The sequence below is a fragment of the Puma concolor genome, chromosome A2 (genome assembly GCF_028749965.1).
Source record: "Puma concolor isolate L17-30 chromosome A2, mPumCon1.1.hap2, whole genome shotgun sequence".
NCBI classification, from domain to species: Eukaryota; Metazoa; Chordata; class Mammalia; order Carnivora; family Felidae; genus Puma; species Puma concolor.
This window is the reverse complement of record NC_141668.1, coordinates 132,586,722-132,609,725: the sequence shown is the minus strand read 5'-3', so window position 1 is coordinate 132,609,725 and position 23,004 is coordinate 132,586,722. Positions and strand designations below refer to the sequence as shown.

At 43.8% G+C, this 23,004-nt stretch overlaps 1 protein-coding gene and 1 long non-coding RNA gene across 8 annotated transcripts in view; one reads left to right on the top strand and one right to left on the bottom strand.

Annotated features, from left to right (window-relative positions):
* FOXP1 (forkhead box P1) overlaps nucleotides 1-23,004 on the bottom strand; it is a 512,855-nt gene that overhangs the window by 281,568 nt on the left and 208,283 nt on the right. The gene's annotated exons all lie outside the window — the stretch shown is intronic.
* On the top strand, nucleotides 1,251-10,511 carry LOC147583521 (uncharacterized). Its single transcript, XR_015248291.1, has 3 exons — nucleotides 1,251-1,536; nucleotides 8,532-8,657; nucleotides 9,787-10,511. It is a non-coding gene; the product is annotated as an uncharacterized LOC147583521 (long non-coding RNA).

Below are 23,004 nucleotides of genomic sequence, written 5' to 3'. Positions count from 1 at the left end.
AAAGCAGCACTCGATTCTGTTTGGACTCAGAACCTTCCACTCAGATATGTTTTGCGACAAGCATAATTAGCAGCTTTCTAAGATACAAACTTTGAGGCTGTTCGAGCTCATTTTGGTTAAATACACTGGATTTCTATTTTTCAGAGAGCTTCACCTTGACGGGGCTACAGTGCATGCACAGAAATGATCCACAGCCAAGAAACCAACAGGAATGTGCGAGCGTCGTAATAACGTAAAATAAAATTCTTACACTAGAGTTCCAGGCTGAAGCTGAGATGTTCAGAAAAAAAAGCAAAAAAACCCAAAAAACCAAAAACAAAAGAAACGCGCGTTGTGGCATGAACCCGAGATTACATTTGGAGGGGGATGTATTCAGACCTGCTTGGGAACAACATACTCGATTCTGGAACACAACTGCTTACTTTTAATGCGGTTTGAACTAATGAACAAGTACAGCCCAGCGTGTCACAAGCCATAGAGCTATTCCCTCTTGTAATCACTGACTTTGATTTTTTTTTTTAACCGAACACTACAGAACGCAAACCCAACGTTGCCAAACATATTTATTATGATTAATAGCCTGTAATATCTCTCACTAAGGCTTAATTTGCTCTTGTTTTCAATTATGAATCTGCACTACTCTATTCCAGTCCCCTTTGCAGGTAGAGACGAATTTCTTGTGGTCTTTACTCTTTGTATTGAACTGCCACCCAGCAAGGCACAATTAGTTGAAAACAGCAAATCTCCACCTTGACTCTATCAGAGCACCAGATTAGGCGAAATAAGAGAACCAAATCAGTGAGAAACATGTGAAGGTGTCCAGGGAATTAAAAGCAATTAGACCAAAGGAAAAAGGAAGAGTCCATACGCTGGTCACCCACTAACTCACACCTTTACGTTAGAATTCAATTAAAAAAAAAAAAAAAAAAAAAAGACAAAGAAAAAAATATCCTGGATCCTTTATTTAATTTTGATAAACTGAACACACAGAATCCAATAAGGAAATCTTATCTGCTGTCGTCAATTCCACTGTCCCCCCAAAAGTCTGAACCCCAGTTTGGTAATGCCATTTACACACCAGCGTGACACCAGGTGTAGCATTTCAGGAGCTAACGAGTCCTTTCTACTAGAGATGCTGCTGCTTTCTAAGTTGCATAAAAATAAACTCCACTCCATAAAAGCTGCCACAGTGCGTGCTCTCTCATCCCTGGGCTCCAGGCGTGATCTACACCACCCCCCCACCCCTGCCTTTTAGGTCAGCCACTCATGCATTAGGAAGACATCCCTCCCAAAATAACTCGGCCCTCCCCCAAAGCACAGAGTTGAGCAGCCTACCTTTGTTCTGGAGTTGCAGATAATAACAGGCAAGCCTCAAGACCATGAGGATTTGGAAAAGATCAGGAGAGTTGAAGAAAAAGAAGAAGGAAAAGAAATACTCCAAGTAGAGAAGAATTGGAAGAGACAACAGGAAAACCCTTCTAATGAACTGTAGTGGCTGCCACAGGATCGGGGGTGTCTTCACCAGTGTTTACACCAGTGAGTACACCCCTGTTCCATCTCATCCACAACTGGTGGCATCCCCCCCCCCCCCCGAATCTATGCATGACAATTAAAAGCAACTGCACCTCTCCGTTTGGGAGGGGGACCACAAAAGACCTCCGCAATATTTCTTTACAATGTCTATATCACTGATGAGCATTAGTTTGAGTGACAAAGGTCCCGGGCTAAATCAACATTCTTACCTTAATGTTCCTAGTAAAAGGCTCCAGGAAACATAACTCATGAGACATGTATGCAAAGATGTGTCTCAAGGAATTAATCCAGAGCCCGCAGATGAAGGGGGGGGGGGGGTGGGAAATTTTTTGAAAAAGGAAAAAAGGAGAAAAGAAAAAGCAATGGCTTATTTCCAAACAAACGCAGCTCAGCCCGGGCAGCGATGGCATAAGAACAGGTTTGCATATACAGAGCTCAGTGGCAGAAACGAGAGTTCTGTAGGATTTATTTGACACTTATTTTCCGGAAAGCCTTTTGTGGAGTTGTACGGTTTGTTTCTTATTGTCTGAGAGGCAGTTAGGAGCTTTCTCCCGGAGGGGGCCCCTCAACCCCTGGGCTTGGCTGCCTCTGACAGGGAGGTAACCATATTAGGATGTGTATGGTAAAGTAAACAATAACATAGTTGCAATGAAATGGAATTTTTTTTCCAAGCTAATGGTGTTGGGGTCAGTCTGTCTTTTTAGCCATTCCCACTAATTTTGTTTCCTAGTTCAAACAGGCCCTCCTCCTCCTTTTTTTTTTAAGTGCTAGCTGTTTCCAAATATCTGACTGTAAATTTGCTGAGAATGTTTGCAATGTAAGAAAAAGCTTTTAACATCCAAATAAAGATCCTGCCAGTTTAATCATTAAAGGGGATGTGAATTTTCAAACCCTTGCAAAGATCCAACTCTCCCCTACTTTCCTCCCCCCCACCCCCACCTCGATATCTCCCTGAAGGTTAAAATTACTTGGTCATTTAAAAGTACCTTCTAAATAAATCAGATTTTTAAAGAAAGAGACTGTTACCTTCATAAAAATTCCACATTCACATACGGTGTCACTGAGTGAAGAGTCTTAACCGTTCATGCGCCTGAAAATTTATTACCTGAAATTTCTAGGATGGTTACTTTTACATGATAAAGCTCTTTCCCACCTCCTCCAACCCTCGGTCCCCCCCCCCCAACCCCGCCCCGCCCGGAAGGAAAAAGTAAGCATAAAACACTGTTGTCAAGTCGGCCTCTAGAAATTAGCTAACCAAACAAAAAATATCAAGAATGAGTTCTCAAGATGTTTCATATTTAGGAAAAGTTCTGCAGGTCCAAAGACAACAATGAAAAGTAGGACTGCTTTCTGCCCACTGTCACTCAGTAGATTTCCCGCCGAAGCAGCGAGGGAAGCATCCCCGTCCAAGGTCAGGGCCGGCGGAGGAGGGCAGCGGCGCGACTGAGGAGCACGGAGGGTGGGTGTTGGGGGACAGCCGGCCAGCTGCCAGGCAGCCCCGGCCCCAGGGCAGAGCGAGCTCCCATGCCTTGGTCCCGTAGGTGAGGGCCCTGCGTGGCTGCTCCTGAAAGCACTTTCCCGGAGAGATCTGCCCAAATGCGGGTGTTTAAGTAGCAGCCAGCCCCTCGGTGTGCAAGGAGGGGTTAGAGGCACAGCACTGCTGCCCGTGAGGACCCCAGAAACCACCCCCGCACCAGGCACAGAGGCAAAACACGTGGCGAGAGCGACAGGGCACAGGCAGGGGAAGAAATGATACATGCAATTAAGAATGAAGCCAGGCCGATGGAGCAAATACAATACACGTGGCCCTGGTGCAACTTCCAGAGCTCAGAAAAAGAGCGCCTCCCCAGCCTGGAACCCCTGGGCGGGCCTCTGCATGGCCTCACTGCTTATCAGATCCGTATCACACAGAAACCTAAAACCCCTGCAACTCATGTTTTATTAAAACATGTTTAGCATTCTTCTTAAAGATAGGTTTTAACCCCAAATACCCATGAAATTAAATCTCCTATGCCACTTATCTGCACTGCCGGGCAAAAACTAAAGTTGAGCTAAACAGAGAGATAGCAAAATCAATAAATCACACCAAACAAGTAGCAGTTCAAAAGTTCAAAGATATGATGGCCAGTTCACTGTGTCTTAGCACTCACCCAATAATAACTGGTCTCCGTCACTCCGCACAGTATAGACAATTTCATGGCATCATTTTCATTAGCCTGTCTCATGGAAAATTGCTAGCTCTTTATGTATACGCTAAAATAAATTAGCCATTTCATCGAGCAGTGTGATTCTTATAAAATACATTAACACAATACTCGATTTTCCAGTTGGAGTAAATAAATAAATCAATAAATTCAATACAGGGTGATTCTTTTATTGTGGCGCTCTAGCTCTCAGCATAAGTGTTTTTATTGGGTTTATTTGTTTCAATAAAAATTGAAATGGGCCAGTGATCTCAGTGCATCTTAGAAAAAAAAAAATCTATCCAATATTTGGGAAAGTATCGCGTAGAACGCTCAAACTTAGAATTGTATTCAAAAATCATCTTCATGATAATTATGATTCCACAACCTCATCCTGATGGGGATTTCACAAAGGGAAAGGCAGACTCTGCAGGTGCTTGCTTCACTCTTGTGGCGTTTCTGTGCCAGAGACCCGAGTCCGGGGGTGAGGCTTCTGAAAGACAGCAGCCCCTCGCTGTGCTGCGACCTTCTGCCTCAGACGTGCCTCTTCCCTGGACAGGGAGAAAGGACCGAGGGGCAACTGCCAGATGGCCTCTTCTGTCACACCTTACGGAACGCCATTGATTGTGGCTCAGAGAAGGCCATTTACTCCAACCCCTGGGGGAAAGACTGGGGTATCATGATTGCAAGAGAGAAGAGAGAGGTGTGCTGATGCTGTAAATAAACTCGGGCCAGAGGCCTGCCAGCAGCTCCCGAGGCGAAACGGAGAACACAGCAAGCAGGGGATTTTTCCTGGGTCACCAGTGCACTGAAATCAAAGGCGGAGCAGGGGAGTGGATATCTGTTGTTTATGCCGGCCCAACATCCACGCTCCTTTTCCTCTGATAACACCAGCTGCATTTTTCTTTAGGGGAAGCGCCCCATACCCTCTGGCTGGTGAGCCACAGGCCTGGGATACAGCTCCCAGCCCCAGAGGTGGAGCCATAAACCAAAGGCTGACCAATCAGTGCCATCTGCTCTACTGGCCGCCCTGATTGGCTGATGGATGGACAGGTCCCAAATCAGAATGGCACTCAACTCCTAGTATTCTGTAGGAACTACTCGGAGAGGGAGACTGTCCTTTTGCTGGGCTTTGGAGAGCTTTGAGAGCGCAGACTGGGCTCGTCCCCACAAAAAAAGAGAGCTGGCTGAAAGAGGTCAGGACACAGCAAGTCAGGGGTGAGCCCAAGAGCAGGACAGATTCCTAACAGTACCGGTGGAGGACCATCCTACGCCTGGACTTACCCATTACGTGAGCCAATGAACTTCCCTTATTTGCCCAGCCAGCCGGAGTTGGTGCTGGGTTATTTGCAACCAAGAGGTGCAATACAGGATGTCAAACTAAATAGGTGTTCCGTGTGTAGTTCTTCAACTCTACCATATGTATTAGCCCCGGTGAGAAAGCAAACCAACTAAAAACACACTAACTGACAAACTCCCACAGCTATTACTCAAAATCTGTAGACCTCACCTATCTATGTATCCTGATCATCGGCCATGTTCTCTTCTCTGCTATCACTGAAAAGAAAGAGCTGGAAGAATGAGCGATGACCCATAGTCGAAAGGACAGCCAGACGAGCTGAAAGCAAACTAAACTAGAGATCTAAAATAAATCCAGTGTGAGGTCTAAGAAAGACTTAATACTCTACGCCCCTGGTGCTGGTGGTTCAGGTCAGCAGTGGACCAACAAATCAGTTTTGGTAAATAGCCAGTTGGCTTACACAACAGGCCTTGTGTCTTCTGACCAGACTCATGGACAAGGGATGAAGATCTGACTCTTTCATTCTCTGATAAAAGCTGTATTGAGGTACAGAGGTGGGATCGAGTAGTCCTTAGTCCCTGATGGCAAATAACCAGTGAGGAGGCAGAGAAGGGGAAAAAGGCCTGTGTGGGTCCTTAAAAACAGGCCAACACAAACTTGCCAGCCCAACACTCTTTCTGAGTCCCTTCTGCAGATCCAATGACACTCATAAAAATGTCTACCGGTTGACCAGATGCTCTTACCTGCAGCCTACCAAAGTTTCAATCTGCTGGGCAAAGTGTAAAAGTATTCTAGGAGACACAAATATTCTAATATGGCATGGGGTATAGCTAACATTCGCTGCATCATACTGATAGAAGGGAATGTGGACAAGTTCAAACGGCATCCTTGAGTTTTACTCCTATGTTGGTTCTCTAATCACTATAAAAACTACCATTTACCAATTCTCTAACTGAAGTAGAACACATTGTAATTGGCATGGAATTCTTACAATACTTTTCCCATTTCACAGATACGGCAAACTCAGACTCAGGTTAAGTGATTTATGTAAGGTCACAAAGTGAGCACTGAACAGAGCGAGGTCTCAAGTGTGGATTGGCGGGCATGCAAAACCCATGGTTGGCTTTAGCCCTGTCACCTTCCTTTCCTTCCTTCCTTCTCAGGAATTCAGTTTTTCATTATAATATGTCATTAATTCTTTTTTTTTTATTTTTTTATTTTTTAAAAATTTTTTTTTCAACGTTTTTTATTTATTTTTGGGACAGAGAGAGACAGAGCATGAACGGGGGAGGGGCAGAGAGAGAGGGAGACACAGAATCGGAAACAGGCTCCAGGCTCCGAGCCATCAGCCCAGAGCCTGACGCGGGGCTCGAACTCACGGGCCGCGAGATCGTGACCTGGCTGAAGTCGGACGCTTAACCGCCTGCGCCACCCAGGCGCCCCTGTCATTAATTCTTAAATCTCCCATACCTAACACCAACTAACTGGGAAAAACACACAATCCTATATTCACAAAATTTACTACATTCTATGAAGGAAAACAGACATGAACCAAGGATGAGAAAAAAATGGCAGGATCCTGGGGAGCCTATTTAAACAGAGTGAACAGGAATGTCCTTAGAGTAAGTGACATTTAAGCTGGGGTGGAGAGGGTGAGGCCCTGCCAGACTGCTTGGCTTTTAGCCCTGGCTCCAGCCCAGCCAGATTGGCAAACCAGGGCCCTGATTTCCTCCATGGGCAGGAAAGGACCCCAAATCAATACAGCCAGGCTTTCTCAGGAGTAGTAACCATAGCAACACAAACAATTAAAAAAAAAAAAAACAATAATAGAAGCTACCGATGACTTTATTCTTAATATGCTGGAGACTGTACTAATCACTTGACATGGATTTTCTCATTTCATCTTTAAAATAACCCTATAAGACACACAGTCATCACCTCCATTGGTACCCAAAAGCTCAGAGAAGTTAAGTAACCTGCTCTTAGCCACACAGCAGATAAGTGGGAGCCTACACCGGAGCCCAGCTCTGGACGGAACACCTGATTCTGGTACCCCACACTGGCATTCACCTGCGATGGTCAGCATGAGCCTTGGTTGCTTACACTAATGTCCTGGCTAATGACAAAGGCCTGGAGTGGAATATCACCCACCCCAAGACATTATGATTTAGATGGTCGGCTCCACTCAGTTTGCAGGGAGAGGGAGAGGGAGAGTGAAGAGGGAGAAGGCAGAGGAAGAGGGGGGACCAATCCCATGGCCCCCTTATGTCTCCCAACCCAGCTATAGTGTGTCAACTAGACTCCCCTGGCGGCTTTATGGATCCTTCCCTGCCTGTGATTAGGACTATGGGATTTGGGACAAGGCTTTTTGGGGCATCGACTCAAGTTTTAACCCTACTACATGTCAATGTTGTATCAATACGCAGGTTACCTGCAGTCTTGGGAGCAGAAGTCACTTGAAACTTCTAGATGAGGAGCTGTGGGCCATCAGAGTCCCCCCACCCTGAAGGGTAGACTTTCTGAACCTCAGCACTACTGACAGGTTGGGCCAATAACCCTTCACTGTGGAAGCTGTTCTGTGCACTGCAGGGTGTCTAACAGCATTCCTAGGTAGCATCACCACCACCCCAGTGGTGACAGTAAAAAATGCCACCAGGGGCACGTGGGTGGCTCAGTCGGTCAAGCGTCCGACTTCGACTCAGGTCATGATCTCCCGGTTCGTGGGTTCGAGCCCTGCGTTGGGCTCTGGGCTGACAGCTCAGAACCTGGGGCCTGCTTCGGATTCTGTGTCTCCCTCTGTCTCCGCCCCTCTTCCCCCCTCGCACTCTGTCTCTGTTTATCTCTCTCAAAAATAAACATAAAACAAATTTTTTAAAAATGCCTCCAGATATTGCCAAACAGTCTCTGGTGGAGAAAATCACTCCTGGACGAGACCCGCACATCTAGAGAAACTCTCCCCGACAGGACTTTCTGTGGACAACTTACACTGTCCAACAGAGTAACCGCCGGGCACTTGAGTCTACCTAGCACTTGGGAATATGGCTAGTACGTTGCGGAACTAGACTCTTAAATTTATGTAATTTTAATTAATTTAAATTTAAATAGCCACATACATCTAAGGGCTACTACATCCTGGACTGTGTGCAGTTTTAGAAGTGTCGCAACTTTTCCATATTCATGAGAATCCGATCCTCGGCAGATGGGTATTTGGTTCCCGGTTTGAAGATTCTATATATTAATTAAAATTTTTATTTTATTTTCAGTGGAAACGGTTTTGGTCCTGACTTCTTAAAAACTCCATGCTTATGGTGAATCTTGTCATTTTTCTAAAAACTTTCATCTAATTTTTATACAAATTCGAATCACAGGTTTGATTAGAATTGTACACTTATTTAGTTGACTGATTCAGGCAAGAGATGTATACTTGCGGGCTAAAAATAGGTGCATTCTTTAAGAAGCCAGTAGCAAAGTAATCTTTTTCCCTGTTGGCAAAACATATTTGCTTCTCCCTTTAGGCCATGCTGCCAGTAAACTGGGTCTTCGGGGACATCAGCTCTCTTGGAGAAAGCGCTCTGCTCTACCGACTCTAATCACCCAAGCCATCTGGAAAAAGAGTGACATTATGGAAGATTTCTTACACAGTAAGATCCCTCCAGTCTGTCTCTCCCCTGAAAACTCCCAACTACACATATTCAGGTGGAACTTTTCCCTGTAGCTCAAAGTGTGATGAATTTTTCAGCTTAGGGAGGAAGATGAGTATTGATGTAACAAAGTGACGGTAAAACCAGCCGTACGACATTATAAATACATCACAGCTGTCAGGATGTTTCTTTCACAATGGGCAAATACAGAAGCACAGAATATTTTCGGGGTGGGAGAGGGTAGTCATACCCAACACCATGTGCAGAGTGTGAAACATCCAGAGCTACAGCTTTGAGCAGGAAGCTGAGCCATCTCCAAAGCATTTCTTGGGTGATATACAGAGAGCCAGAGATGGTATAAAGCCTAATGATGAATAAAGTAAACAAAGCGGGTTTGGCTTAATCATCCTCTCTAGATACCAAGAAATTTCAGCTTCAGCAGTAATGTAGGAATCTAAAACTACGTGGTCATTCTAAACAATACCAAAAAGAATTTTTTTTAAATACCTAAAATAACAACTTCATACCCTTTGCCAGGCACAACCTAGATTTTGAAGTTGATCTTAGCTGGTCAAGTATCAAATGTCACTCCACATGTAGATACTATTCAACAGTCATTCCCAACTTCTTCACCACGCCGTCGCCCTACTCTCAAGCTGAAAAAAAAAAAAAAAAAAAAAAAAAGACAGAGAGAGAGAGAAAGGGGGAGAGAGAGAGAGAGGTTGTCCCCTTCCCCTTCCCAGCTTTCTCTGCAATTACGGATAGACATCTAACTTAGCTCTCTGGCCAAAAGATATAAGGGATATAAGATATAAGCTATTTTTCCTCCTTGATTGGAGGAAAATCATACAAAGCTTTCTTTCTCTCCCTCTCTCTGCCTTGGCCCCTTCTCCCACTTTTGTGCCTATGAATGTGACTTTGTAGGCAGATGATGCCTGGAGCTGTAGCAGCCATCTTGTGGCCACGAGGAAAAAGCTAAAAGAATCACACCTAAGCCAACCCAGCAGTCAGATATTATTCAGGTGCTGAACCACTCTTGAAACTGACTACCTTTGGTCTTCTGGGCAAGTAAATGATTAATATCCTTATGTTTTCAGCCACTACTAATGAGGTTTTCTGTTACTAACAGGTGAACACACGCTAATTGACATATCTTAAGTCCTGGAGAAAAATCACTTCCTTAAGGGAACTTGAGTAATCAACGTGTAATTAGCCAATTCTCCTGGCATGGAAGAAGGCTCCCTTGTCACTTGAGAACTTATCACTAAAGAAAATTATTCTTAGTCTTTAGAGGCTCCCTGAAGAAAAACACCAGCCCTTCACACCTACTGTGTGTGAATTCTGTGCAAGGCTTTTACTAAAGTGATTTGCTTATACAACCTCATCTAGTCTTCCAACAACTCTGTGGGGGAGATACTATAATTTATCCAAATTTCTGAGGAGAAGAAACAGAAGCAAAGAGAGGTAAAACAGAATGTCCCAGGCCAAGAGCTGTTAATGGAAAACCTGGTCTCACAGTGGGTCAATGGTTATATGCATGGCCCCGGCTATAAAACGTGGATAACTGCAACCAAGTGATAAACATTTCATGTTCTAAGACATAATGGAAGAAGCCTGGGCTCAGAGCACAGGACACCCAGTCACATGAGCTGTGCCTGGTAACCGAAGACAGGATTCTGTGTCTCATTCTCAAGAGCTATGGATGCTCCCATTCAGGTGACAGTCACCATCACAAGTAGGCACAGATGTCGCTTTAGCGTTGCCTGTCTCCGCACCCTGGAGGATGGAACAGGGGCAATGCCTGTAGCACCTCGTGCTTGCTGGGTTCCCCAGTGTTTCAACACCAAACGAACAAAAGAGGTAAATACACTTCCAGGGAAGTTGTAAAAAAAAAAAAAAAAAAGGAAGCACGGGTCAGAAAAAAATAGCTTCGAAATACTGGAAGGCAAACTGGCGAAATGGATAGGTGCAGCACACCTACGGCGTGGGGGAGAGGGGAAGCAAGGCGGCATGCAGCTTAGGGTAGTGAAGAACCATCAGCCAGCCTGGCTATACACTTACTGGCTGTGTGACCCTGAGTAACTAGTTCGACTTCTCTGAGCCTGAAGTTTCCCATCCATAATGTGGAAATGAGAGAAGGATCTAACATTTTGGGTTGCAATGGAAGTCCAATAAAATGGTACATGTCAAAGTTCTCACCTAGTACACAGTCAGTGCTCACTAACAGTCACCTATCCTCCCCCTCCACTTGCTCCTCATCAGTGCTGACTGATGATGAATTGCAGAATTACTGCACAGGCCCTAGCCTAGTGCTCGGCATGCACTTGGTACTCAGTAAGTGCTCGTTCCTTGGTTTCCCCATCTCTCTTCCCGCCACAAATAACTCAAAGATTTAATTCTGATATGATGCACCTATCGCAATTTTTAAAAATCTGAACAAATTTATCCCACTAAAATGGTTCTGGGTTTGATGCTATGGTAAATTCATAGATAGACAAAATATCTCTGGACATACGTGTACATGACAGGTATGGTAAATAACAAAGAGAAAACCATGCATTTAAATATACGTAAATGATGGGGTGCCTGGGTGGCTCAGTCGGTTAAACGTCCGACTTCGGCTCAGGTCATGATCTTGCAGTCCGTGAGTTCGAGCCCCGTGTCGGGCTCTGTGCTGACAGCTCAGAGCCTGGAGCCTGTTTCAAATTCTGTGTCTCCCTCTCTCTGACCCTCCCCCGTTCATGCTCTGTCTCTCTCTGTCTCAAAAATAAATAAACATTAAAAAAATTTTTTTTAAATAAATAAATATACGTAAATGAACATATATTTTCAAATATTATACATGCAACGATACCCCTATCCATTTGCTAAATTCTCTGTGTGATGAGGCAAGAGTTAATTTTAATTTTTAAAATATTTCTTAACAGTTCAAATTTTCTGCTATAAAAGTATACTCCTTATAGAAATTGGAGGACGACATAAGTTTTCAAAAGATAAAAAAGAGAAGAATGACCCAACTTCTATCCTCTTGAATTGGTTTTCCAACAGCTGCTAATTTGTCAACCATGTAAATGGCAACAAATCTTTAAGAAGTAAGTAATTTTCTGAACATTTAACTAACCTAACCTCCATGCCCTTAATAAGTTACTGTTCACTATTTTTCCCTCCTAACTTCCTCTTCTCACCAGGAATAAATTCTTCCCCCAATTTCAACCCTTTCTTTTTTTCAAAAATATCTCAGGGGACATCTTTAACCTCCTCCCACCCCATTCATGGTGTGACTAAAGTCTACAGATGGGTTGGGAACACAAAAATAAATAACTTATTAAGAGTCATGACCACTGGGCTGGCCTCATTCATGGAGGTTTCGTGGACTGGCGTTTGCTGAAAAGTTTTTCCTTTTTGGTTGACTGGCCTCATAGAGCCCCGTGAATGCCAGGACTTATGATAAGCAACGACATACTTAACTGTTACATATTAATGTTCATGATAATGCAATCTTTCATTTGGGTGATTTAAAAGTCCCTCTAGTCCGACTTACAGTTAGATATACACTGAATGCTTCATCAATCATAACCATTTTTATTCTCCATCTTGTGCAAAATACTAGAGAAGGTGAATTTCAACTACACACTGAAGAGGGCTTTCCTATTAGCCCTGAAAAATTTCTCTCTTGTCATTTATACATTGGATTCCCAGAGTTCCTGCCTAAGCAATCTGTTCACCTGCACCTTTCACTACAGCAGATCTTATCTACAGAGGAAAAGGAAATCCACGTTCATATCTCTTCTACAGGGCCAAATCTTCCTTATCTTACAGAGAGAAGAAAGCATGTCTCAGTTATGGACTAGACAAAACGCCTGGCATCTCAACATGTGAAACGTTTGTGAGCAAGCAGCTTGAGAGGGTCGGGATGACTCAAAACGAAGGTGAAGTAGGATTTAGAAATAATTCGCACCAAGAACCAATGAGCCCCCCACCGTCAGCAGTATGCAGTGATCACAGAAAATTCTCATAAATGCACTTGAAAGAGACTACACCTCCCTTCCATTCCTGTAAGGGCTTGTCATAGTTTCAGGGCCAAAATCTTCCCGCAGCTGACCTTGGACCTACAAACCATGAGGCAAACCAAAATGGAGGAAGGGATCAAATCAGTCACCATGCAACTTGGCAACTCCAATTATCTTCAAAGTTAGAAACCCAACACCTTTTATCGTACCGCTACAGCAGTCCCGTATGCAGCCTGCAGCGCCCTCACGTACGACACACAAATCAGTGCAACTATAAACACATAAAATCTGTGCCCCAAAATGCTCTGCTTAGGGTACAGGAGAATTAAGACTATCCCTCTAAAATTTTTTTTTAATAAAATCTTATATTCAATATTTATATTTTGATTTTATGACCTTTCTTCACTTTTATCCTCTTAAATTCTCCCATCTTAACAATCTCCTTTGAGGCTAATAAATTTATGTTTTTATTCCTAGGTCGTTTATAGGTTGATCTCTTGAGGCAAAGAAACATTGAATTATTGGAATTCAGTGTAGAGATGCTTCCAGGGTAAAGGCTCTCTGTTTATTAGCAGAAGAAATGCATTCAACTAATTTGACTTGTAAGTCTGATAAAATCTCCCCGGAAAAACTGATTCTATTATGATGAATAATCCTTTGAGGTGAAAAATGAGAAATATACACACTAGGTTTTATTATATATTAATTCCAACAGGGTCTGAAACGAAACTCAAGTAAGCCATCTTTAAGATGTTGGAAAATGGCAAACTTCCCTGCAAACTACATGCAAGAAGTAATTAAAGTAAATGAACATGAAATTAAACAGCACCCCCATAAAGTCGGATATAAAAGTAAAGATTATTAGAAAAAAAATTGTCTTCCTCCTCTATATTAATCTCATGAATTGTGCGTTTACTCTATTTCTCTTTTATTATTTGATGATGGGTTTTTAGAGCTTGGGTTTTATTAGGACTTGCTTGAGGAAGGTCTTCAGTAAGAAGCTAACTACAGGTCTGAGTATGTTATTACATCTTTCCCAATGACTTAAATACTAGATGAAGCCATACAAGATAAGGGTGGGCTCATCAAGCTTGCTGCAAAGCAAAGCTGGAAGGCTTCCGGATATCACCGATGACCACGTCAAGATCATCAGAAAGGAGATTTAAAGCTACAGTATATGGGACTTTATTTATAGAGAAAAACTCTGCACCTCCTTCAATAAACTCTACTATTCATGTAAAATTCAGGGACAGCTGGTATTTGTTGAATTTTGGGGGCTATCCAGAATCCATTCTTAGTTCAATTTCTTTTTGGGGAATTACCACCCTCCCTCGCTGTTCCAGGCAGGGTGGGAATCCTCAAAGTCCCCTGCCCTCTCATAGCCATCAGGTGGCTACGTGATGCCAAGTAGGCGCATCTGATTCATGCAGAGCAGGCTGATGTGAGGATAGAAAATGTGTGGGGAGGGCTGGTTTTAGCAGTGACAGTGATGAGCTGGTCAAGTCATTCAAGCTGCCTGTATGCCGGAATTGTCCTGCCTCCTATCCATTCCCAAATTTCTGTCCATTCTGGAAGCTACTAGCTATTGCCCCGATGAATTCTTGTAAGTTGGCCAGAGGTGATCTCTGTTGCTTGAAATCAAAGAATCAACCAATATGATGGGATGAGCCTGGCTTGACACTGCTTCCCAGGAGTAAACTGAGCTCACTCAACCCAAGCTCAGTATAATTCACCTTATGTGATATTGTGCTCTTCTGCTACATTCTGGCCAACAGTCAGTAAAGTCATTAAAGTCCAGTGTCCAAATCTGCAAATGGGGAATCTCTCCTTTCCTGGTCTTGACAGCATAGTGCTAGATAGAGATCACCGAAAAATACAGAATGGGTAAAAAGACGAGGGGTGTGAAAAGAAGTCTGCAGGATGTGTGTGGCAAGATGAAGAAATCTAGCCCTATGAGCATTTATGGAAGGGATGTGGATTCTTCACCTGGACTTCTGGGAACCATAGCAACCACTGTGATGTATTCTCAGGTATCATGGCAACAATCACAGGGACTTTACCATCAGGCAGCTCTGAGTGCTAATGCGTGTCCTTTCTCTTAGCAGCTGATTCTGAGCAAGTTACATCAACTTTCTGGACTTCAGTTTTCTCATCTGTAAAATGGATAGTATTCACATCTGTAACTCATCAACTAGTTGGCAGGAACAAATGTGATAATAATATCTAGCAATCTTGAGGCACAGCAGGCCCTCAACAAAATGGTCCTCATTATTACTGTGCTTCCTAACATCCGTGGAGCACCCACTATCTTCCTAATGTGCTCTGGGGCAAACAAAGTAAGTTACTTAGGCTCTTACCTTCAGGCAAGAATGTGTCGCTTTCAAGCCTGAAAAGAACACACTAAAATACAGAGCAGACTCGAACAAAGGTTATAATGAAATACAAACACACACTTGTGGGAGTCCAGACAAAGGAGTGAGTCATATAGGCTGGGCTAGGTTGAAAGGCTCCATAGAAGTGCTATCTGAGCCAAGCCTCGAAGGATGAGTAGGATGTTAATAGGTAAGGGAGGAAGGAAGAAAGAAAAAAAAAAAAAAAAAAAGGAAGGCCTGGCATGGCACCTAAAGTTGAAGGAAGCAATAACATGAGCTGCACAAGTTCAAGGGCAGGACAAAAACAAAGGGTAGAATAAGCCATCTGATATAAGCTCCATAAGACCAGGAACCAAGTTGGAATCTGTCATTCCTAGGAGTATCCTTAACTCCTAGAGGAGGGCCAGTCCCATAAGAGGCTCTCAATTATTCTGTGGAAGGTTACAGTAGAATAACAAAAGACGGGTGCAATGAGGCTAAGGTAGGAAGAGCCTAGAAGGCCACACCAAGGAGCCAAGTCTTCCTTCTACAGTTGGGAAGGCAATGATAAGAAGGACAGAAAGCAGGAGGCTGACTTTAGGAGTGAAATAAACAGGGCTTGATGCTTGGAAGGATGGGGGAGGGGAACGCAAAAGACAAGAGAGTTCTAAGTAGGCTTTAGTCTGGGAACTAAATTTTTTGAACTGAAATGTTTCTGTGTCCAGAACTACTAATGGTACTACCCTCAATGTGGATTTTGACCACAGGGAAACCTTTCTGTCCACATTCCGAGAATGGTATGAGCTGCCCCATGAGGGAGTGACCATGTCTTTCAAAGCCTGCCGTCAGAAACAAGAAGATCCCAGGTTTAAAGCCAAATGCACCGTGTGACCTTGCAGAGGCTACTTCATCACCTCTTTGTGTCTTAATTTTATTACCTATAAAATGGAGTCAACAGCAGTATATCTTTATAAGGTTGTTAGGAGGACTCAAAGAGAAGATCTACACGAAGGATTCAGAATGGCTCCCGGCACATACAAACTGCTCCATGAATGTTACCGACTATTATTCCTGTTGTGTCTCTGTTATCTACCAAGGATGGTGAAGACCGAGTCTCAGGGTCTAAATGACTGACTTCCCAAGTCTGTGATGCTTATATCATTAGAAAAGTAAACCCCACAGCATCAGGTGAGAGGGGCAGACTCCAGTCAACTGTCAGTTTCCTACAGATGGACTAGGCGGTTCGTGGGTGAACGACTGTACGAAGAAAAACTGATATAGGTTTGGGATGAAACGAAAATGCCTACAAGTTAATAAAACGCCTGTATTCAAGATGGCGTCACTCGGCGTGAACTAACTACATATTAACCAACAGCCGCCACAGGGAGTGCTTCCTTCTGTGGACTCAGCCTGTGACTTATGTACATGTCCCTTAGGAAAAGGGGAGCCCAGTCACCCTGACACGTAAGCAACTTTGTGGGGGGGCAACCATGACAGTCCCACTAGGGTCTCAAGATGCCACTCCACTAGGTGGGAGAGGTGGGGGGGCAGACAGTAGGGAACAACTAAGGGCACTTGGTAATATTTAGGGAAAGGGGAAGGGATGCAGAGAAGAAACTGGCACAACATGCTTTTTGTTGCTGCTGTTTTAAAGCAGAGGTCCTTTTTGGCCATGTTTTGCCAAATGTCTGCAATGGCTCATTTTTGTCACTACTCTTCATCTTTGCATTTTACACTTTTGGCTCAAGTCTGGTAAGCATTCATACATTCTTAAATGCCGTATGCAACGTTAAGTAATTTATTTAGATTAATTGCTTAACCCACAATTTGAGTCATCTTAAGACTGACACTCAAAGGACAGTGAATAGTATGAAAGCACAACGTGAGGCAAAAATAATTAAAAGGTGACTCAAGTTTTGGCTGTGACTTGCATGGGTGATTAGCAAGGATGAGAAAAGAAACATTCTTGAAAATCAAAATGTACAATCCAGTTGATATACTTTATTTCCGGGTTGAGGATATAAGCAAGAATGTGCCTTCACACAGGAAACTAACACCAAGTACCTTCCCTGGGTCACCTTATATTTGAAATGAAACCTGTCGTTCTTGGGGCAATAATGTCTCCTAGAGGAGTCAATGGGCAGGGGTGCAGCACTGGAGGTGTGGCATCATTCCCATCTGTAGGTGGCCGCAGACCTGCCAGAGGTGGTAAAAAGACCCTCGAGAGAATCCTTGGAGGCAATTATGCCTTGGAGGCAATATGCCTCCAGCTTTCTATGTATTAAACAGCAGAAGGGACCAGAAGGTAAGGGGGGATAGCTGCTTTAGAATTTAGCTTTCCACCATACCTCACCTGCCCTTTTCCGAAGTGCAAATTTCTTTGTTTTGAAGTCTGTTTATTTATTTTGGGAGAAAGAGAATGCGCAGGTGGGGGAGGGGTGGAAAGAGGCTCCGAGCAGTCGATGCAGAACCCAAGGAGCCCGACACAGGGCTCAATCCCACAAACGCTGAGATCACGACCTGAACAGAAATCAGGAGTCAGTTAAGCGACTGAGCCACACAGGCACCCCGCCAAGGTGGAAATTTCTAATAAAGTATGGAATTTGTTAACCCATTAATTACATTTCCTTCTTTTGGGTGTTCTGTTAAGTGAAGTAGGAGGTCCCCCAGGCACACAACGGTGAAACAGAGGAGCCCCTGATAACTTAAGAAAGAAGGTAGAGGATTATACAACCTACTATCTATACCTTTTACAGTAATAGAGTCCCTCGCAAAGCTGTCGTGTAGTCGCAGTAACTATGTTACAACACGTTAAGTTTTAGACCGTATTCCATATTTAATAAGTCTGTTTAGATAATGCCACTTTTTATAAATTATCAGTGAAGTTTTCAACACAATAGAAAAACACCTTATTTTTAAAAACCTAGTTTTCAGGGCACCAAGGTGTCAGAGTCAGTTAAGCGTCCAACCTCGGCTCAGGTCATGATCTCGTGGTTCGTGAGTTTGAGCCCTGCATCAGGCTCTGGGCTGACCTCTCAGAGCCTACAGCCTGCTTCAGATTCTGTCTCCCTCTCTCTCTGGCCCTCCCCTGTTTGTGTATGCTGTCTCACACACACACTCTCTCTCTCTCAAAAATAAATATTTAAAAAAAAAAAACAAAAAGGCTCATTTTCTTTAGACTTTAGTTTCCAGTTCTGCACTCTGGAAGTAAGACCAATTCTTAATACTTTCGCATACTTAGGGAGGAAAACGTAAAATTGAGTGGAACGGGAAAGCCCAGAAAAAAAGACTTTTGTCTCTGAGAGAGCTGGATCCAAGGGTTGTAACAATCTACGTTTGCTAAGATCCAATGTAGTGCTATGATTAACATGATGTTTTTTCCCCTGAGTTACCCACATCTTCACAACATAAGCAGCACAGCATGGCGAGACAGGCTATCAACTTCTGTAGACTAAAGCTGTATGGCTGAAAAGTAGTCCAGGATGACTGTAAGAATATTCACAGACTTCAAAATGACTTTATCTTTGGTGGTCTGATCTGCCCTGGAAAGGGACGCCCACGTCACCATCAAGGGGACCTAGGCAGACTTGCCACTGGGAGCTACCTCAGTATGGATCATCACAAATTCAAACGAAAGCCCAACCTACAGCGTGTAGAATATTCATCATTCCTCAGTCAGAAGGCATGCAAGTTATCTGGAAATATACTTTGAGACCTGCCCTCTACGGAAGTCCTGATTATTAAGTACCATTTATTAATTCATCTGTTTGTTCACTCAGTAAATATTTGCCAGATCCCTACTACCTACCGGGCACTGAATGCTAAGACTACAAAAGAGATATGAACCCAGCCCGCACCGTGACGATCAAAGTTTTCGGGTGGGGGGAGAGAGGGTCAGTATATGCCTAACACACCCAGAAATAAATAAGCAATATAATTTTTATACTCGTGGTTTATTTCCAACATCAAATTTATGTAGAAAAGAAAGAGGGTGCCCTTTAAAAGAAAAAAAAGTCAGCGGATCAAAAGCATCATTAATCACTGTCTCTTTTAAATTAAAAGGTTCGCAAAAAGGTGGGCATGGAACCAACGTGGGAAACAAATCACTCCCCTTGCTGAGTGAGGGTCAGAGTCTAAATGGGAGAGTCCTCGGTATTTACCCAGCTCATCTCCTGCGTAATGGATTTGGAGAAGAGATTTCCGCTGGGGCTCTGCTAATTTGAGGCTTGCCTTTTGCTTTTTAAAAATGACACTTGGGTGGGTACTCTAGTGTTGCGCCTGGTTTTAGAAATAAACCTTCCCAAGTTTCTCTCAATAAGGTTCTCGCTTTCATGGTGTGACCTAATAAATCCCGAGCCGCGGCAAAGGTGCTCTGTTAATGAGCCACAGGCCTGGTGCTTTCGGTGGCCTCGGGTCTCCATTTGCAGAACGGCCAGCCCTTGTAAAGCAAATGTAAAACATGCCCAAAACACAGGAGAAAGGCCTTCTCACACGGTGGCTGAAAGGGTCAGGGACACCCCAAAAGGTACGCATTTGAAATCAGGGCGATCTCAGCAAGGAGCTCTCAGGGTCAGGGTTTGCTGCCTACCCCTCTTCACAACACCTCTATCCACACCCGCCCTGGTTAGGGCAGGTCAGGGTCCAGAGAGATAAAGCATGGTGGTTTTTGCTCTGTACACAGCCCAGCAGGAACTCCGCCTTTGACAGAGCCTGCTTCTCATCCTTGGAACGCCAGCCCAGAGGGATTTAAATGTGTTTAAAACCTAAAATAAAACAACAAAACCTAGTCCACGCAATTACCACGAAAGCTGGGGATGTCAATGGCTGCTGGGAGGGTGTAACCACAGTTAGAGATTGGGATTTTATTGTTCTATTGTTTATTGTCAACTTCACCTGCAAACTTCTCTAATTAGGCTGGGGCCTGTTCTTAAAGGCTCACAGTCCTTGGAATGACTACAGCTACAGAGAACCACCCCCTTCACCACCAGGAAGACTTCCTCCCATTTTTATTAGTTGGGAAACTTACATTCGTTTTCTTCTGTTTTTTTTTTTTTTTTCTTTATATATATAAATGCATCCGTGATGGAATGGGCAAGAGGAGATAAAAACAATCTGTAAAGGGGTGCCTGGGGGCTCAGTCGGTCACGCAACCGCCTCTTGGTTTCAGCTCAGGTTCACGGGCTCAAGCCCCGCATCAGGCTCTATGCGGACGGTGAGGGAGCCTGCTTGGGATTCTTCTCTCGCTCCTTCCTTTCCTCTCTCTCTCTCTGTCTCTCTCTCTCTCTCTCCCCCTCTGCTGCTCTCTCTCACACAATAAATAAATAAACTTTAAAAAATTAAAAAAAAAAAACACAACAGAATCTGTACCCTCACAGTAGTGATAATGAGGGTATGCACTATTTACTGATCGTTTACCACATGCTGGCCCAGCGCTAAATGCTTCTTTTCTTATGCCTTCTCAAACTTACCCCTCTCATTTCCAGAGTAGGCACTACTCTTTTCCCCATTTTAAAGGTGAGAAAACTGAGGCCAAGGGCACAGGGACAGAAGTAAAACAGGTGATAGTTGAACCTGACAAGCAAGTGCTTAAGCAGTACTGCTCTTGACTTAATACATAACATAACTAACCACAAATACAAAGTAGTTGGGGAGTAGGGGAAACACGGGAGGGAGGAGGCAGTTTCAAACCCCCAGCCCCTTAGACCTTGCTAGCTGTTTATGCTAGCAAGGCCTCTAGGTGGCCTCCTTCCTCGGCACCGGAGCCCCGAATTTGTTTGGGCCCCAAATGACTCAACTAACCTATCTGCAGTTTTAGGCTCTCTCGTCACTGGAAATTGTCCAAAAACATAATCCTGGCCCAGGAGACAGATGCCCAGAGGAAGAGCATTCTTTCTCAAGTCAGAAGGCAAAGCCAAAAGCCAAGAAGATGCACTTCGTTTTACAAAGAAGCAAAAACGGGACAGAAGGAACCTCCTTAGCCTCTGCTCTTTCCTCTCCTTCGTGAGCCTGAAAACACACTTTTTTAAAGGTACAGGGGCCACTGTGTGACCATGAGAACAAAAGCTAAAGATGGTGGACGGACAAATAGGTAAGGAGTTCATTCTTGGAGGATTCCCTTGGCCAGATATATTAGTTGTGGAAGGCCTACTTCTACACTTCTTATTTTATTAACCAGAAATGTCCCTGCATCCCCATTTGATTAAGCCAGATGATACAAACTGTGGCCCGTGGGCCAAACCTGGAGCCTGTGTGCATAAAGTTTTATGGCAACATGGCCATGCCGGTTGATTTAAGCGTCGTCTACAGTGGCTCTTATGCAACCACAGCAGAGTTGGGTACTTCCGATAGAGACTGTACAGCCTGCAAAAGCCCAAAAGGATCTTTTCAGTGAAAGTTTGCCAACCTCTGGATTAAGTCAGGTTTCTGCTTAGCGCACGCAAACGCGATCCTAACTGAAACACAGCCAGTCATGGAAAACTCCCAGTAAGTGACGAATAAAAATACTTGCTCTACCCAACCAATGTTCCATACATATGTGTATCAAGTCCTACTATGTTCCAGATCCTTTGTGATATGCTAGATATAAAGAAGTGAACTGTTCCTGACCCTTTAAGAACTTGCAATCTTTGTAGACCATCATATGCTTAAAGATTAGGTTCAGTAAAAATCATTTGTAATTTTCAGCACTAGGGAAAAAATACAGGATGCTATATAAACACACAATTAGGGAGCCTAACTTAATCTGAAAGAGAGAAATCATCTCTGAAGATGTGACAATTACCCTATTTCTACATAAAACTACCCCACCGACCCAGCTTCTGGCCACCCATAAGCCACTCCTTGGTGGAGATTTTCAAAGCTCCAATCACAACTGTTTACTAACCAACTCACGTTCAATCAAAGAAAACCCGGACTTTGAGAAGCCATCTCTCTAGAACAATCTCATTCAGTGATTTTTAACACCTGCATGTGATTACGAGGTAGGCATCCAGAGAATGTTTTGAGGGGCAAAAACATATGGGTATCTATACCCAATGGATAATTTAATCCTCAATACAATTTCTGCATTTGTGTCCCCAAGATCAAGCCACCTGTGTATGCTACTTAACCATGGACACCAGTCCTCGCGAACTCCCCAAGTGTGATCTCTAGAGAGAAGAGGACATTGTACTCTGACAGGAAAGTGCAACATAAGCGATGTTTTCCAAAACACATCATCCTGAAGACCCATGGAGCACTGATGGTGAATTGCCAACAAATAAAATCTTTAATTCCAGAATGCAGACAAATGAGGATGAGAAATGCAAGATCCATAAAACCTTGACACCAGTAACAGAGAGCCACGGATGGCCTTTTAGGGAAATTAGTTCAATCCTTAAGTACTAGCAGATTGGACAACATTGCCACTTAGAGGAGATCAGAGTGGATTCTCCAACTGCTTTGTCACCTGTCCCTCATTCTTCCACTGATTTGCTGAATGCTAGACTAGAGAGGCAGGATATGCCCTGGGTTCTGCTCATCAACCTTCCACTCTGATCTCCAAGCACAAAACTGTCCACTTAACAGCTACCCCACTCTAAGAGAATTGGACGTAGAGGACTACGCAATTGGTAACAGATCTTTACTAGGTACACTGGACAATATGAAAAGTGTAACATGTGAATGCTCCCTAGGTACCAGGCCCTGCCCTGTGGCTTTTATATTCGTTGTGGCATCTAATTCTCAGAGTATTTTAAATTGGATACAATTTCCCCTATTTTACAGATAAGAAAAGAGAGGCTCAGAGAGGTGTGCACAAGATCACACAGCAAGCAAGCTGGGGAGGTGGGGTACAAGTACCAGCTCACATGATTCTAGAGATGGCCCTCCTCACCAGTGACACATTCCGAAGCTCCATCCCGAAGCCTCGGGGCAAGAGTGGCTCTACTCTGCGAGGTACGAGCTCTAACTCCAAGTGAGGAATGAAAAAACACCAAACTCTGGCTT